This window comes from Aedes albopictus, chromosome 1 (assembly GCF_035046485.1).
Source record: "Aedes albopictus strain Foshan chromosome 1, AalbF5, whole genome shotgun sequence".
In the NCBI taxonomy this organism is placed as follows: domain Eukaryota; kingdom Metazoa; phylum Arthropoda; class Insecta; order Diptera; family Culicidae; genus Aedes; species Aedes albopictus.
The window spans coordinates 87,978,148-87,989,231 of NC_085136.1; the positions used below are offsets into that span (position 1 = coordinate 87,978,148).

The 11,084-nt window shown below is 39.3% G+C and overlaps 1 protein-coding gene across 2 annotated transcripts in view; it reads left to right on the top strand.

Moving 5' to 3' along the window:
• The window catches only part of LOC109410157 (guanylate cyclase soluble subunit beta-1), a 404,273-nt gene that overhangs the window by 266,035 nt on the left and 127,154 nt on the right, over positions 1-11,084 (top strand). The window lies entirely within an intron of this gene.

Here is an 11,084-nt window from a genome sequence, read left to right on the forward strand (position 1 = left end):
TGAATTGAATTATGCTGTTGAATGGTTCCAACGATGTTTGGCGCCAGAATTGAAACCAGACAAAGGATAATTTAGGTTATACAATGTCCTACGGAGTTATTCTATAGCCAGTGCTTACACACAAGATGAATAGCAATCAAGTCAAGAAATGATATTTACAGAGAAATGATTTATTCAGTCTTTTTATATTTTAGCATAGAATCACATAACATAAGTGGAACTCCATGGTCAGAGCGAAGGAAAAAGTTGTATCCCTTTCCAGCACGTGGAACTGTTATATCTATCATAAAAGGCGTCGAACTGTCACTTAGTTTGGTAAACAAAAAACATCTGATCCAACCAGTATTCCAGCTTTGGCAAAGAATGCAGGAACGAAGATTGACATCTGAGATATGCGCAAAACTAGCTGCTGGAAATCCACTTATTCATGTTGTCATAAATTCATTGAAATCTTCGAAATAACACATCCACGTTCCACATATCGATCTCGCTTTATATTGAAAGCCATAAAACGTACTTTCGACTTGAGTTTACAAAGTTTATTACAATCTATGCCCTATTATAGATCTCCACGTGCTGCCAGTCTAGATCTATGAGGTCTTTGTTTTACTTCACAGAATGAAAAATGGTATACATGCTGAAAAATAGTATGGCAATAATATTATAATGCTTTTGACATTTCGATGCCCTGTATACCAGCGTACGAACTCGGAAAGGCATCAACTTTTTGAGCCGGAGTTCCACTTATGTTATGTGATAGAATCCTCATTCAAGTTTATAGAGGTAGGAAGGACTATACTAAAAATCTGAAATTATACTTATTACAGGGATGTTTTATTACATCAGTTAACTGTCTTACAGAATTTCCTCTTATGCCATTACATCGAAAACGATCGTACGATATTGACCCGAAAATAAGTTCTACGAATGAAGTTTTCCCGAATGTTTTTCCAACGAAGAGTTAACCTGTTTTCTACAATATCCTGAATGTTCATATAATTCTTGTTTTGTTGTACGCCATTTAAAAGAATACAATGAGGACGCAATTAGACTGGATTCAAAGGGTAACAATGTGTAGCATGCAGAAGTGCTATTCAATGACTCCTTGAAGTTTCTACTATGATAAAAATGAGGAATGTAGGTATGCAAACTTCGATGGATTAGTGGATTTCTTTGAGACGCGCTTGTTAATTTCTCACGTCGGTTCGAGCGAGACCAGTCTTTTCTAATGTCATCACCAGTTATGGTAAAATTTCGTCTGCCCTTAAAAAAATGGAAATATTCTTGGAGGAATTTCAGAAATTTCCCTGTATGTATGCAGTGCTGTCATGAGAAAATCGTAGCTGGTTACTCAAGGTTCCAGTTTATAGTGACCCCTGCACTTAAATTCAGAAATTGATCTCGGCAAACGGTTTACCGAGAATCCAACAGCTGATATCTCGGTAAAATATTTACTGATTCTCGGTAAAAATTTTACCGAGATTTCGGCAAACCATTACCGAGTCTCGGTGAACTTTGCCGAGATCTCGGTAAAAAGTTGGATTACCGAGATCTCGGCAAAGTTTTGACGACATCTCGGTAAAACTTTTACCGAGATTCAGTAAAAATTATTACCGGATTCTCGGCTGTTGGATTCTCGGCAATCCGTTTGCTGAGGTCGGCGATTTAATTTAAGTATGTGTACTGGTACTCCTCCATGGAAGTGACTTTAATATTCTGAGCAAGACTTGCTAGAATGATTCATTTCAGCAAGAATGAATAATTCTTCTGAAGATTCCTCCAGGTTAAATACATTGTTGCTTACGTTTTTCCATGAGAATTTATCCAAGGATTCTTCCAGTTATTTTTTTAAATACTCCTCCGGGAATTTTTCTTAGTCGTCATGAGAAGTTTCTCAAGAAACTTTCCAACCGATTATTCTTGAAATTTCCTCCAACATTTCTGATTATCATCAAAATATCCTCCAGATGTCTGTCTATGCGATTTCTCTAGGAATTCTTTTGAAAACTTCTGAACAAATTTTGCTATGATATCCAGGAATTCCTCCAAAGATTTCTTTAAAATATGCAGTTCCAGGAAAATTTTCTTCATAAATATTCTGAGATTCTTTCAGAGACTCTTGTTGGTATTTATTGAAAGGTTCTGCTAGGTATGACTTCATATATTTGGGTATTCATTCAGGTATTTATTTTTTTTTTATTTTTTTTTTTCCTTGTTGGGGACATAATGCCACTGCGACCATTGATTTGATCTATTGTGGCGTCATCCTCTTCATTTTTTTTTATTGCCGTACTGAAAAGAACCGACACTATCAGGAGTGACTATCCTCACAGCAAATGGCGTTTGTCCCAATCAGGTACCGCGTTTCGTATGAAACTTAGTACATGTTTGGGATGAGAAGCCCAAATTTCCTGAGGCCCCATTAGGCCCCTTTCCAGAAATCTACAGCGCTTGTGATAAAGTGCAACACACTCGCACAATAAATGCTCAGACGTTTCAGTCTCTAATTTACAAAATCGACATTTATCTTCTTGCAATTTACCAATCAATTTTAGATAGTATTTGCAAGGGCAGTGGCCAGTTATTAGTCCAGTGTAAGTACTTAGGTCATTTTTGTTCAGGTCTATTAGCCTTAGTGTGTTAATGGCGTCTGGTGTGATGAATCGCTTAGATTGACGAGAATCAGTTATGTTCATCCAGTTATGCTTAATTTTAAATTCTTCTAAAATCTTGAATTTCATTTTTAAGGCACTTGGAGCCAATCCAAAAAATGGCTCCGGTCCTATGAATTGAGTGGATGACCCTTGTTTTGCCAACTGATCAGCTTTTTCATTTCCTTCTATTCCGCGATGCCCAGGAACCCAATACAGATTAACCTTATTGCGACAGGACAATTGCTGCAGTAGCTTCGAGCATTCCAAGACTAGTTTCGAGGTATACACTTTGGACTTCAAAGCATTCAATGCTGCTTTGCTATCCGAACATATACAAATATTAGCATTTCTATAGCGCCTTTTGAGACATATGTCGGCACATTCCAAAATAGCATAGACTTCAGCCTGGAAGACAGTAGGCCACCTTCCCAGTGGCAATGAAACGTTGACACCAGGGCCAAAAATACCAGCCCCAACCAAATTGTCTTGTTTTGAGCCATCAGTGTAAAAAACAGTTGAACCAGATCGAAAATCTGGCTCCCCTGTTTCCCAATCCTGACGAGTCACATCAGCAACACAAAATAGATGACCAAAAAAGTTACGCTTTATCATGTAATCTTCATTGACCAACTATACTGGGTCGATTTCGTAAGTCTTTAGTATGCTCATATGCCCTCTAAGATTATAATCATTGAGATTTAAGGACCTTCTCATACTTAGACCACTTTTAGCAGCTGTTATTTGAATACAATCATGCAATGGCAGAAGATTTAGCATTGCATCCAAAGCTTTTGATGGGGTGCTATGCATTGCCCCAGTTAGTGAAGCTGTTGCAAGTCTTTGTAGCTTGTTTAATTTTGTTTGAGTTGTAACTTGTTTGGTCTTTTCCCACCAAATAATAGAAGCATAAGTAATAATGGGTTTCACAATGGCCATATAAATCCAAAGTATCATCTTCGGCTTCAAGCCCCATTTCCTTCCAAAAGTTCTTTTACAGCCCCAGAAAGCATTTCTAGCTTTTTCTAACTGTTTTTTCACATGTTTATGCCAGCAGAGTTTACTATCTAGTACAACTCCTAAAAATTTGACATCTAGAGATAAAGATAATTCGACATCTCCTAGCTTCAGTTCCGATATAGAGATTTTTCGTCTCCTAGTGAAGGGTACAATCGTTGTTTTTGAGGGATTGATATTCAACCCTTCATTTTTGCACCAAACTAAAGTAAATCTCAATGCTTCTTGCATTCGATTGAAAACAGTATTATCAAATTTCCCACGGACAATGACAACAATGTCATCCGCAAATCCAACAACTTCAAAACCTTGATGCTGTAGTTTTGTTAGAAGGTCGTCAACAATCAGGGTATTTATTTAGAAAATTCTCTAAAAAAATCTAGATTGTTTTTTTTTTTGGAAGTTCCTCCAGCGTATTCTTCATAATTTATTCTCACCCTCCATCAGGCGCTGTCTATAAATTACGTAGACTCAATTTAGACTGACCTCTAAAGAACCAGTTTATATTTAGAAATTCCTCCATTTCAGATTTTTTTTTTTCTTTTTTGTGTTCCAATCCCTCCAGAAATTGCCTGAGTTTTTTTTTCTAAGAATTCCGAGGAGTAAGACAGATACAACAAAAGTAATATTTTTTTCAGAATTATGCTCACAATTCATCTGGATTGCTCTGCTTTTACATAGTTTTGTTTGATACCAGAAATACATCGAGCAGTCTTGCATTATTTTCTGCACTTGTGGGACGTTTCTAAAACGAAACGGGCAAAAAGAGTAACTTAGAATTGCTCCCGTGTAACTCAGAGGTATCTCCAGGATTTCTTCAAAGGATTCCTTCTGAAAATCCTTCAAATATCCCTAAGAAATTTTTCAATACATTTCTTAACGAATTCCAAAAGTATCTTTCTCTGCAATTTCTGCAGACAGTTTTTAATACATTGTATAAAAAGTTCTTCTACGGATCTCTCCTTCCAGAATTTCTCAAGCTTTTCATTCTTGAAAATTCTTCTAGAGTTTCTCCAGAAGTTTCTGGATTTATCTTGAGGAGTTCGAAGAATTGCTCCCGAGATAACTCAAAAATTGCTTCAGGAATGATGGTTTGGTTAAGGATTCCATCCAGAGAAGCTTCAAAACCATCTTATAGGAAGAAATAGGAAAAAATAGAATTTTTCAAAAGATTTCTATAGACAATCCTCAGGAGTTTCTTTGGAGATTTTTACCATATTTTGAAATTGTAAAAATTTTGGACGAACTTCTGAAAAAATCCGCAAAGTAATATTCAAAACAATTCCTGCAGGAAACTCTGAAGGCATCTCAGGAGATATTTGTGACAAAACTGCAGGACTGTGAGAAAATCATTGCAGGAATTTATGCGAGAAGGAATTTTTCAAGGAATTTTTGCAAAAACCCTTGGAAGAGTTTTCGAAGAAAACTCTGCAGGATATTTCTGACGAAAAATCTGCATCTCTGAAGGAGTTTTTGAAGAAATCCCCAATATACTGCAGAAGGGAGATCGCAGCAAGCTGTGTGTGCGGACGGCAGCTGCAAAATTTTTGTGTCGCGTTCTTTCTTCGTTGTCTCTTGAATTTCAATTCGGCCGATGAAAAAGTCAAATACGCCACCCAGTGAAGTGTATATTCTCAAAAATGTTTAGTGATTTCTCTAGAAGTGGTACAGCTACGCCATGGAACGTTGTTTGTAGGTTTTAGTGAATCCTGGAAAAGCATGTCCAGCCAGATCAAAACTTGTGCAGGTCAATACATGATGAAATAGAAATGAATGGAATTCGAACAGTGAAAACTGTATAAGCTACGCCATCCAGAAAGTGAATCGAAGAACAATTGTTCTTCAGTGATTCGGGTGAAAATCTGTCGAAATAACGACATTTAGAATATGAATAGAATGGAAGTGTTTTTGATTGTTGTTAAGTTGACTGATTTTTGATTTCGTTTCATCTTTCGTGATTCGCTAATGATATGTAGGAGTTTGCTACAGGAGAACGTAGTTATTGTATTCTGCGCGACCTGCATTTGTGGTTTTCATTGGGAAAGATATAGAGAGAAACGGTGAACAAGCTTTTTATTGGCTTCACATTACTGGATCTACAGTGTGTTGGTACTATACTGGAAAATGATAGTTTTCGTTGAAGCCAGCATGATAAGTGTTATTATAGCAAATGACTACGATGTTATGCGATGGACGTAAAACGAGATCGGATTTGAATTGTAAACCATGTGTTTTACTACGATGGTTATCGGTTCAATACTTCCGCGGTATCGAGAGTCAACCGTCAACGAATTGGATAGAGACTATTGCGGTGCTGCAATTTGTGCCGAATACAGATATTGAACTGAATGGATTATCCGGTGAGTTTGTTCTATGTTGTTCCCTTTCCGTATTTAGATTTTGTTTCATTAATTTTTTATACAAGACCTTTACTAAAGGTAATAATTTGTACTTGTTGATAGGTATACCTATCTTTTGCATGTTCTTCCAACGCATTTTGTGCTTAATATATGGGCTTATTTTTCTGTACACTTGGGGAAGGGGTCATTATACTTTTTCTCGTTTCAGAGAGCGAGTAATGGCGCTTAAACTTAGGCTTTGAAGCCAGGACACATGGAGAAATACCTGTGCCCCATCCCAGGAGAAGTAACCCGACTAAAACGGAGTGTGCATTAACCTTCTTAGCAGCACCACTCCCAACGATTTTATGCTCAAACACCATTCCCCTGAAACGAAACGGTTGGTACGGTTGTCCCCGTTTCTTCCTTCATTCGATTTAAAAAGATTTGTCAACCACGTTATTCATAAGTGGATAATTTGATTGCCTTAAATTTTTGAATTATCTTCCAACTCATTAGTCTGCACAGTGGGCCTGGCCATTTTAATATTTGTGTCACATCTCTGATATGCCGCAAATATTAATGCTGACAAGAAAATATCAGAAGAAACTTTGGTATTTCCAGGATGCTTTTCAATACTGGCTGTGCAAGCACTAGAATAGAATAATAGAATAGAAATCCCCAATATACTGCAGAAACTTTGGTATACCTGCAGAAGTCCCATGAAGTACTGCTGGAAAAAATATTTGAAGATATCTCGAAGAAATTCTTGAAGGAATTGCAGGAGGGATTTTTAAATAAATTTCTGGTGAAATACGTGTAACAGCACTTCGAATCCTTGGTGGAATTCTAAGAAAAGTTTTTTAAAATAAATTTTCAGGAAAAAATTGGAAAAAATATTTTATTAAAACTCTTGGATGATATTCTTAGAGCAATCCTGCAGAAATCCGTTGATGAAGTTCTGTGAATATGCCTGGAGTAACGCCTTGCTAAGCTTCGTAAAGATCCCTTGAAAAAACTCTTTAAATATTTCTAAGTGATTCCTGCATAAATTCATGTAGGACATGTTTTTGAATTCCTCAAAGAATCCGTGAAGAAATTTATAGATTTATCCGTAGAGGAAATCCTAAAGAAATCATTGTATGAACTCCTGATGGATTTTCTGGGAGAAATTCTTCCTGAACGTATCTCTGGAGGAATTTATGCAGGAATTTTTGAGGATAAAGCTGTTGGAATTTTTGATAGAATCTCCGGTAGATATTCAGAAGAAACCACTTGAAAATGCTATGGAAGAATCCTTGAAAGAATTTCCGAAGAAATCCCAATAAAAAAAAAATCTTGAAGAATCCCTGGAGAATTTTCTGATCATTTTTTTTTTCTTTTAAGAATTAAAAAAAATCCTAGAACAATTATTGGAGGAATTTCTGGAGAATTCCTAGAGGGAATATCTGAAGGAAGCCAAAGAAATGTTTTCTTAAGAATCCCTGAAAGAATTTCTAAAGAAACCACTGAGTGAGTTTCTGAAAGAACTTTGGTAGATAAGTGTAGAATTAGTAGTTAAAATACATGTAAAAAAAATAAAAAAAAAACTTTGGTAGATTTTAAGACCGAGGAATCAATAAAACATTTGTCAAAAGAATCCTTTAACAAGTTTATATGGGAAAATTATAAGGAATTTCTAGAAGAATCTTCAGCAAAATTTTTTAAATAGTCCCTGGACGATTTTTTGATGGCAACTTTGGAAAAACTCTGTTTAAGATTTTCTATTATTAACCTTAGAAAAATTCTGAAATTTGGATTTGCCCAAGGAACCCCTGGAAGCGTTACTGAAAGAATTCTGGTATGGATTTCTGAGAGAATCTCTGAAGAAATTTATATGAAAACCCATGGAAACTTGAGTAGTTCTCGGAGAAATTTCAGGTAAATGCTTTAGACGAAAATCTGAAGGATATGCTTGAATAATGTCTGAAACATTGGAAGATGTTCTAAATGAATCCATGGGACAATTCAATGAAGGTTAATTTCGTTAATTTCTAGGGTCGTCTCTAAGAAACTTAGAGACTGCGGGCTGGTTTCACTGTTCTCAACTTCTTCTTTTCTCCGACCGTAATGCAAGGGTTATCCTTCCTTGGTCCGGTTGGTCTACTGGTGCATGGTTTCTCTGCCCCTTGTGCGTATCACAACCGACTTTGAAGTCTGGTTGCTCGCACTGGCCGCCCTTTTCTTCCTCTTCGCCTTTCCACCCGTCTCTGTCGGATGCCGACAGGTTTCGGCCATGCAGCTCGAGCCGTAAGGCGAACGACGGTTTCTCTCTGACTTTTTTGTTCAATATGGACTTTTGTCGTGGAAAAGAATACGATCAATTAAAAAAAATGTTTGCTAATCTGTCAACACGTTTTCAAGAAATGTACAGAAATGTATGGAAATGTTTACTCAACGCACTAAAAATTGTGTTGTCTTCATTGTCAACGTGACGTTCTGCATTGACATCGAGTCCGGTCTATAAACTGGAGTTAGTGTTTCCTGGTGATCAGTATATCTAACATTCCCCAACCTGTATTGCTGGCAACTCCCTGTAACGGTACCGTCCTGCATCACTTCAAGCACTGCTAAACCAGTAACCGTTCCCTGGAACAATCCGTTGGCAGTTTGGACGTCAGCCCGTCGTACAATCCCATCTGCTCCCTCGTTGACCTTATCAATCCTTCCACGATTCCAGCTGTTCCTTGAGCCCCTATCCACCAGCATCACCAGGTCTCCGGGTTTTACTGGCTTGGAGTTGGACCACCATTTTGTTCTGATATTGACAAGAGACAGATACTCGTTGATCCACTTCGACCAGAACAGATCCAAAAGATGCCGGACTTGGTCCCAGTTTGTCCTCAGAGCTCTCTTGTCCACTGGAAGCTGTGCTGGCTATACCACCTCAGAAGAGCTAAGCAGCAAGAAGTGATTGGGTGTAATGGCCTCACCATCCACACATCCAGCGGCACGTCGGTTAACGGACGGGAGTTAACTATAGATTCCACTTCAATGAGGTAGGTGTAGAAGGTTTCTTCGTTCGCCTTTCTTTCGGATGAAATGGTCCTCAGCGCTATCTTCACCGACCTCACCAGACGCTCCCATACCCCACCCATATGTGGAATAGCAGGCGGGTTGATATACCATTGCGTATCGGCGTTTGTGAACGTTCCTGATAGATTTTTGGTTAACTCCTCTTTCAGCTCTCTGCTTGCGCCGATGAAGTTGGTTGGAGCTTCTGGCAGCGGAGCCATCTTGGAAAATCGTGGGCTAGCTTTATAGACAGTGCACCAAGCACACTGTTTCGCAATCTGTGGAATGATACGAAGACTTGAGATGTATAATCTTTGGCGTATTTCATTGAGCACGGTTTGGTCATTTTCATGTGCGAATCGCTGATGGTACGATGAAACGAGCAATCCGGTAAAGATATGCCTTTTTGACAGAATCACAGGAAATTTTGAAGCATACGGAGCATGTGGAGCGTTTTTCAATCGTCCATCCAATCGTATTACCCCTGCCTCGTCGATGAAGCAAGAAAGTTTGCGCAGTGGACTGTTTTTTCCAAACTTTCCACACTACCTGCTGATTGATACGAAGTGTATGTAGTTCGTCAGAATAGACTTCCTCTTGATTCCAAAGCCATAGCGTAAACTCCGCTTCCTGAATCTCTTGGCGATACAATATCGCAGACGCAGGAGCTTCTGCAACGAATCTTCTTCTATACTGGACTAGACGTTGAAGACTGGAAAACCTCTTGAAGTCGACGAGTGGTTCCTCTGCCGCTCGATAGTGAGAGTGTACTGGTCGTTGTTCTTGCGCCGTATCTGCTTCTGGGAGCTCCTATTTGGGCCAATCCAATTCTTCTTCCCATTCTGTCGCTTCATCAGCTACATTGAGGCGCGTTTAATTCCATCTCCTTTCTTCCTATTTGGCTCCGTCTAAAATCTGCCGGTAATTTCGTTGATTTGGTTGGATCCACAACATGACGGTCCTCAAATCGTCCTCCAAATAACTCGTCGGCAGACAGGCAGCGGGTGGCTCTGCTTGACAGACTTCATCAATCGTGTACCGATGACCGCCGCGTGGAACTCCAGACGCGGTATTGACAGCGGTATTAGCGGAGCCGTCTTGGTCTTGTACGAAACAAGCACGCATCGGAAGCGACGCAAGAGAAGGCCGTCTCACTGGCATCCACAAACACATGGCGCTGTAGACTCTGAAGACTGCCGACACTGTAGTTTGGAAAGTAACATCGTGGTAATTCGAGTTGAGGTAGCTGTTGAAGAATTTGAATCCATCGACTCCAAGTTTCGTGGAGTTTCTCGGGAATTGGATCATCCAAACGTCAGATGTCTTACACCAAGCACTTTCCGAGGATCACGAACAGCGCGACTACTCCCAAAGGGTCGAAAACATTCATGACAACCCAGCCCCGTGCACAGAAGTGGCGCCATGGGTTTTTTTCCCAATTTCGGCAAAAGGCGGAGGGGCGCCTAGTGTATGAAGCGTCGGTAATGGGGGGGTTTAACACCCAAACCAAACCCCCCCCCCCCCCCCTTGTGCACGGTCTTGTGACGACCCACGGAGCTTGTCATTCGGTTGGCGCTGATCAACGATTGAATGTCGCTTCGAAAATTCACAGCGAAAGTGTAAGTATCCTCCTTTGGTGTCCGACTCATTCCCAGGACCCTTTCGGTCTCCAATCCGAGAGCTTAATATCGAAGTTCAAATGTTTTAGTATCAAAAATGTAGTTTAATGTCAAATTAAAGTTAATAAATTCTAAATTAACACGCGTGATACAAGCTCAATGGTTTTCGTAAAGAAATCAATTCTGTGTTATCTTGTGCGTGTTGTCTTCATCATATCTGTCATTTGTCTGTCAACGTGACTTCCTGCATTGACATCGAGTCCGGTCTATCAACTGAAGTCAGTGATGTCGGGTGATCAATATCTCCAACACACCTGGTGTGTATCAGTGGAGAACATTCAACGGCTGGTGAATGCAGGTGAAGAAGGTGAAGAATTCGTGCATGGTGGCCTCACAATTGGATC